Below are 7,606 nucleotides of genomic sequence, written 5' to 3'. Positions count from 1 at the left end.
AGTAGGGGCGCCTGGGTGGCTCAGTGGGTTAAAGCCTCTGCCTTTGGCTAGGGTCATGATCCCAGGGTCCTGGGATCGAGCCCCGCATCGGGCTCTCTGCTCAGCGGGGAGCCTGCTTCCCTTCCTCTCTCTCTCTGCCTGCCTCTCTGCCTACTTGTGATCTCTGTCAAATAAATAAATAAAATGTTTAAAAAAATGTAGACCCATTAATTAGCAATCCACTACCCCCCGCACCGCAACGTGGACTAAATGCATGAAAGGACTTTGAAGGACTTTGAAAATCTGATTTCCTTCTTGTTGTTCATAAAAATCCATTCTGTTGACTGAGAAGTCCATGATGACAGTGACTTAACAATGACTTAATTATTTTTCTTTTTCCTGTGGAATCCTTCCCCAGACCATCTTCTCTAGCTGGGCTATTTTGAAGGCCTGCATAAAATGGGAAGACTGTAGCATATGTTCATGAAAAAGTACTTTGTACTTTTGCTTAATTTTTTTTTTTTTCACTTGGCACAAAAACAAACAGGACTGCATTCTTCTTCTGAAATGTAGTGGCCCCATTCAACAGACCCTCCCTGGGCTCACTTCTATATAAGTCTACGTATGTACCAGCGCTGACCAGTGCGACAGGAGCCACTGCCACCACGAGGTTTAACCCCCGGGGAGGTGGGTTCCGACCTTCTCCAGAATAAAACCTCACTGTACTTCCCGTTCCTCAGCACAGACACTGCCCTGTCCTCGGTGGACTTGCCAGTGAAATTCCTCTGGTGGTGGCAGGAGGGAAGGGGAAAAGCCACACGGGGATCTCTCAAGGCCAGAGCACAGCAAGTTACGCGGCGGGGCACGTATATATTTAGAAAACCATAATGCGAGCCTCAGGGGAAAAACAAAACAAGACAAAAAACCATGGAATCAGAAGGCGACTGGGCGAGCAACAGCGGCCTGGGCGATCAGGGAGGGGCCCTGCTCAGGGGCCCACCGGTTGCGAAGGTCTAATCTCTGCCCCTTAAAACTCGGTGCAAACCCCTGCCCCCGGGATCCCGTGAGCCGCAAACTGGGCGCAAGTTGTGGCTCCAGAGTCCGGGGACAGCGCGGCTCGGGGCTCCTGGGGTCACCCGTCCGCTGGGAGGGCAGCGAGTGACCAGAGAGCGCGTCCGGCCGTGCGCCCCGCGAGCGCTCCGCCAAGGAAGGCGAGCTGGGGGGGGGGGGCCGGGCAGACCGGGGCGGGGAGACGAACGCGCCCCCGAACTTTGCTGTCCCCTCGGCCCACTCGCTCCAAGTGGAGAGAACAATAACACAGAGCACGGTTCCCGCCCGACGTCGTCTCCCGCCGCGGCCTCGCTGCGGAGGGAGCGCGGGCAAGTGCGGGCCGGGCTCCGGCCAGGCTCGCCGCGGAGCCAAGGTGCGGCCCGCCGGGATGCGCCCGGGACCCCACCTTCCGGGAGGCCGGCTCGGCGCTCCGGCCCGCGGCCGCCCCGCTGACCCTCCCCCTCCTCCGCCTCCTCCCCTCCCTCCTCCCGCCCTCCCTCCGCCCTCCCGGCGCGTCTGCTCCGCACCGGCCCCCGCGGAGGAGCCAGGCGGCAGCGCCCGAGCCGCCGCAGCTCCTGCCCGCAGCGCGCTCGCCCGCGCCCCCGGATCCCCCGCAGCCGGAGCCCCGGGCCCGCGCCGCGCGTCCCGCGTCCCGCGCACGGCCGGGCTCGCCGAGGGCCCCGCGCTCCAGGCTCGGGCGCCGCGGGCGGCAGGGGAGGGCGGCGCGGGAGCGGACGCGGAGGCGCGGGGGCGGCGGCGCCGAGGCGACGAGCTGCGCACCTGGAAAGTTCCCGGCGGTGCGGTGAGCGCGGCGGGCGGCGGGCTGGGGCGCGGGGGCCGCGCGGGGAGGCGCGGGGCCGGGGTGCGCCGCTGCCTGCGGGGCGCGCGGGGCGCGGGGCGCCGTTCCACACCCGCCGCTCCCGTGCGTGTGTGTGGGGACGCGGGCGCGCGCGGCTGGCGGGCTGTGGCCGTGCTCCCCGGCGCCGCGGGCGCGGACGGGCTGCGCGAGCCTAAGAGGCGGGCAGGGGCGGGAGGGGCGAGCTCGGCGCGGGGGGCGGGGGTCCTCGGGGCGGGGGTCCTCGCGGCTGTCCCCGCCGAGGCGGCGGCGCTGCGGGGCTGGGGCTCGCGGGGCGGGCCGCGTGCGCTCCGGCTCCTCCAGCCCTGCGGAGCGGCGGCGAGGCGGCCCGGGCGCGAGGACTTGGGAGTCCGCGCAAACTTGGGCGGGTGCTCGGGGGCGCTCGCGGCTCCGGAGCCGCTTCGCGTGCCTGCGTTTCTAAGTGATGCAGGGACAGGAGCGAGCGGACCCCGCAAATCGTCCACTTACAGGATGGGGGAGAAAGCAGGGGTCAGCGCGGGGCAGGACTCGGGTGCGGATGGGCGGCGGCCGAGGCCGGAGGTGAGGCTGGGAACAAGGGAGGCAGAATTAACAGGTAGAAAAGTCCGATTTCCACCTCGCTCCAGAGGGTCCGAGGGGCTTTTTTTTTTTTTTTTTTTTTACATAAGGGAAGGGAGCAACGTACAGCTCCCGACCCCCGTCCCCAGTTCCTTAGAAATCATTGTCTCTTTTCTTGGCAAGTTTCTGTTTAACTCCCGGACGAACGCAGTGTCTGTTCGGCGCTCCGGTGTAGTGCACCGAGCGCAGGACCTAATATGGTGGAGGATCCTCTTTGGAGAATGAGAGGCCATTGTGCCTGCGCTGAGACACTGTGTAACGGAAAATAAACGGCCTCAGACGATGTGGCAGAGATCTCTGTGCTCCGTGTGCAGACTGAACTACAGTCCTGTGCGGTCCTTACAGGTGAGGCTAACTCACCGCCCCGGGGAAGGCAGGTGCTGCCTGGAGGTTGCCCAAATCTTCTGATCCCACACTGTCTTCCTCTAGGCCATTTCCCTATCAGTGACTCCCTCTTCTATGTTTTCATTTTTCTGCATCTACGCTGGGCCATGATCCCGGGTTTACAAACACACTCAAGTTCCCACTGTTGTAAAAATCCACTTCATGAACCAAGTTATCATCTTGAAACCCCTGCTGTCTACGTCAGCTCTTCCCACGGTCCTTTGGAATCAGATTTCTATCCCAACTCTTGTGTGAAAGGCTAAATTCCAGGCTTTTCCCTCTGATTTAATTTGCTTTGGTGTATCTGTGGGATGTCAACGGCCGCCTGCTCACTTCTTGGAAGCCTTGCCTTCCTGGCCTCTAGGATACTTCTGCTACTTCTCCTACTTGTACAGCTGCGCCTTCCGCGTCTGCCTTGTTCGCTTCTCTGCCTCTTCTCCGATCAACGGGATCTGTAGCTGTCATCTAGATGTACATATGTAGTGGCAGAGGCATTCCTTCCCTTTCTTGGAGTGATCTCATCTACTAATGGGACTTCAAAGTCTTCCCTCTGTAAAGCAGTCTCTTGCCTCCACCTTTCTTTTTTGCTGTCTCTGCTCAGCATTTCGACCGTGATGACACTCAGACACCTTATGCTCAACACAGATAAGGTCCGCTTCATTCCTGTCCCCATAAAGCATGCTCATTGCCCTGACTTGAGTCAATGTCTCGGCGCCCAGCCCGTAGATGGTGCTGTCTTCACCTCTGAAAGAATGAATCCGTTAATGGCACTACCTTCCTCTCAGCCTTCTCAGATCAAAATATTGGGATCATCTTCCTTCCTTCCTTCCTTCCTTCCTTCCTTCCTTTCTTCCTTCCTTCCTTTCCCCTCTGTGCACACCCATGTTCTCACCACACTGAGCTATTTAGTCTCTGCAGGATTCCTTCCACCAATCTCATTCTGACTATGAACCCATTCATACCTTCTCTCACTTTTACCAAAGCAGTAGCTTCTTCTTACCCTATCTCTAGTTCTTCTTTCACGTGGGATGTATGCCTAGATACTTTTCCTCTCCTTATTGCCAGTCTCCTGGGCACGTTAATCCACTACTTCAGCTCCAGCCCGTACTGAGGCTATCAGACCCATTTGCACCTCCGTGCTCCTGATCGTCCAGGGCTCACGTCTTACGGCCTACTGAAGTCCTCCGTGTTAGTGCCACAGGCCCTTCGGACGGAGCACGTCCAGAATTGGACTCCCTGTCTCATCCCTCCAATCTGTTCCACCTTTTGGTTAATGACATCCCCTCTTACCCAGTTTGCCACAGTGGAAATTTCCAAATCTTTGTTCTCTTTCTCCTTATCACCACTCAAGTTCCATCAGCTGTAATATCCTGACCTACACCTATAAAATTACATTTCTCTGTCTTGGCCTGTCTATCGGATACTGCAGCACCCAAAAATAGCTGAATGGCATGCCACCACATTGGACAGTGAAAACACAGGATATGTGTCGTTTGTAAAATTCACTATGAACATTCTGTTAGGTGGAGAGGCCCTTCAAAGAGAGAGTCAACCTCTGGGGTAGCTGAAACTGAGCTCATATGACTGCCTGAGGAAAGAAGATTGCTCTCGTACTGCCGTGCTGTGGCTACAGAAAACACACAGTAGATTCAAAACTGAGTCCCGGGTCATCAGTCACAAGACCGGAGGATGGTTTTAACTGTAGCATCGACAGGGAATTGAGCTGTTCTCACAATGGCAGCTCTGTGTGCTTCACCTCAGGGAAAATAATTAACCATTAGTGATGGTTAATTATTTTATAAAAGAAATTTGGTGAAACAAATTAAGGATAGCACCAAATGCATTAGTTTCACATAGACTTAAAAGACTATTTATAAAAGCTTGTGTAGTTCACTTCTCTGATTTCAGGGTAAACTCTCCATATCATAAAAAAAAGCATTGATTCTACTTTTCATGGTCTGTTGAAGGCAAGGAAATTGCAGAGTTACCTGTAGTCATAGCTTTTACCAAATCCCTGATGATCACAGTTTTCTCTTCTGGCTACCATGGAGCTGGTCCATATAAACAGAGTTATCTTGAGTTCCAGAAGTTCAGGACATGAGAATGGGGTTGGGACTTTGGCCTTTCCCCGTCCTGTCACCTTTGACTCGGATTGGCACAATAACCTGTGCTTTGTTCCTTTCCCTCTAAAGCTCTTTTCACTCCATTCCATATTTATGGCCAAGAAAATAGTCTTTTCTCAAGGACAAATCTGACCATATAACTTGAAAAAAACGTGACCTACACTAAAATGCAGATACCATAACGTGGTGTATAAATTCTTCCACGTCTTATTCCTGCCCTAGACTTTTCATGGCTCGTCACTCTTTCTCCCATCATGCATCTGTCTGTTTCCTGGATATGCTGTCAGCTTTTTTGCCTTCACTCTTTAATATGTGTTTTTTTTTAAATTAATAGACTTTAGTTTTTAGAGCAATTTTATAGAAAAATTAAACGAAAATTACAGAGTTTCCATATGCTCCCCTGCCCCCTCCTCCTATCCCCTATTCTTAATATCTTGTATCAATGTGATACATTGATACAATTGTATAATAATATATATTATTATGTATATTATATATTATTATATATTATTTATAAATATATATATTATTATATTATATATTTTATATATATATATAGTATGATAATAAATGTTACATTTGTTATAGTTGATGAACCAGGATTGGCCCATGATTATTAACTCAAGTACCTAGTTAACAATAAGGCTCATTCTTTGTATTGTACATTCGGTGGGTTTGGACACATGTGCAAGACGCGTATCCACCGTCACAGCATCGCACAGTAATTTCACGGCCCTGAAACCTGCCGGTGCTCCTCCTATTCTTTCCTCTTTCCCTCTCTCGAAGTCTCTGCAACCACGGATCTTTTCAGTGTTCTAAATTTTGTCTTTTCCTGCATGTCAAATAGTGGGAATCATGCTGTAACTAGATTTTTCCAGACTGACTTCTCTCACTTGGCAATGTGTATTTAAAATGCCTCCATGTCTTGTCATGCCTCGATCGTTACAACTTTTCAACCCTGAATAATATTTCGTTGTCTAGGTTTACCGCAGTTTGTTTATCTGTCTGTCCAAAGAAGGACATACCGATTGCTTCGATGTTGCGGCAGTTATGAATAAAGCTACTGCAGATATCCATGTGCAGGTTTTGGTGTGGACGTACATGTTCATATCAGTCAAATTAATACCAAGGAACATGACCAATGGATTATATAATTATGTAGCTTTATAAGCGACTCCAAAACTGTCTTCTAGAGTGACTGTATCACTTCACACTCCCATTAGCAATGAATGGGAGTTCGTGCTGCTCCACATTCTTTCTAGCATCTGGTGTTGTCAGTGTTTGGATTTTGGTCATTCTGATAGGTATACGGTGGTATCTCACGACTGATTTACTTGGAGATTCTCTAACGACATACAATGTTGAGCATATTTTCACATCCCTATTTCCCACATGTGTATCTTCTGTGGTGACATATCTGCTTAGATTTTTGCCCATTTTAAAAAATATTTTATTAATTTATTTGACTGAGAGAGAGTGAGAGAGCACAGCAGGCAGAGCGGCAGGTAGAGGGAGGTAGAGGCAGGTAGAGGGAGAGGGAGAAGTGGACTCCCCACTGAGCAGAAGGCCCAGAGGTGGGGCTCGGTCCCAGCCCCCTGGGATCATGATCTGAGCTAAATTCAGATGTTTAACTGATTGAGCCACACGTGCACCCCTTATTTTTGCCCATTTTTTAACTGGGTTGTTTGTTTTCCTATTGTTGAATGTTAAGTGTTCTTTGTATATTTTGGATACTAGTCCTTTATTAAATATGTGCTTTGCAAGTGCTGTCTCCCAGTCTGTGGCTTGTTGGTGCATTCTGTCAATGGTGTCTTTGCAGAGCAGATGTTTTAAATGTTAATGAAGTCTGCCTTATCAACTTTTTTCCTTTCATGGATTGTGCTTTTGATGTTTTATCTAAAAAGTCATCACCAAACCCAAGATCACTTAGAATTTTGCCTCTGTTGTCTTACTAGCAGTTTTATAGTTTTGTGTTTTATATTTAGGTATTTGATACACTTTAGGATAATTTTTGTGAAGATATGAGGTCTGTATCTAGATTAATGAGTGTGTGTATGTTTGTGTGTCCAGTTTGTTAAAAAACTATCATTTCTCCACTGAACTGTTTTTGTTTCTTTGTCAAAGTCCAGTTAACTATATTTGCGTGAGTCTATTTCTGAGCTCTATTATGTACCGTTGATCTATTCGTCTATCTTTCACTAAAACCACTGCCTTGATTATTGCAGCTTTATAGTAAGTCTTTTTTTAATAGTAAGTTTTGAAGTCGGCTTGTATCACCACTGACTTTGTTCTCTGATAATATTGTGTTTGTTTAGTGCATGTTTTTTGATCAGTACATTTTTCTACTAAGATGAGTTATTTTGTTGGGTAAATAATGGTAACAGTACTAGTAATAATGTTTAATAATGGTAACAGTACTAGTAATAATGTTAAATAATGGTGACAGTACTAGTAATAATGTTAAATAATGGTGACAGTACTAGTAATAATGTTAAATAATGGTAACAGTACTAGTAATAATGTTAAATAATGGTAACAGTACTAGTAATAATGTTAAATAATGGTAACAGTACTAGTAATAATGTTAAATAATGGTAACAGTACTAGTAATAATGTT

At 49.4% G+C, this 7,606-nt stretch overlaps 1 protein-coding gene and 1 long non-coding RNA gene across 3 annotated transcripts in view; one reads left to right on the top strand and one right to left on the bottom strand.

Annotated features, from left to right (window-relative positions):
• LOC132007589 (uncharacterized) overlaps positions 1-1,883 on the bottom strand; it is a 5,601-nt gene extending 3,718 nt beyond the window's left edge. The window contains exon 1 of the long non-coding RNA XR_009401406.1: positions 1,810-1,883. This is a non-coding gene — a long non-coding RNA (uncharacterized LOC132007589). The remainder of the gene's footprint in view (positions 1-1,809) is intronic.
• The window catches only part of PRKG2 (protein kinase cGMP-dependent 2), a 97,780-nt gene continuing 91,913 nt past the window's right edge, over positions 1,740-7,606 (top strand). For both annotated transcript variants that reach the window (XM_059385798.1, XM_059385792.1), the window contains exon 1: positions 1,740-1,831. The gene's annotated coding sequence lies outside the window, so the exon portion shown is untranslated. The remainder of the gene's footprint in view (positions 1,832-7,606) is intronic.

This window comes from Mustela nigripes, chromosome 1, assembly GCF_022355385.1.
Source record: "Mustela nigripes isolate SB6536 chromosome 1, MUSNIG.SB6536, whole genome shotgun sequence".
Lineage (NCBI taxonomy): Eukaryota > Metazoa > Chordata > Mammalia > Carnivora > Mustelidae > Mustela > Mustela nigripes.
Note: the sequence above shows the minus strand (reverse complement) of the source record. Positions and strands in the feature narration are given on the sequence as shown.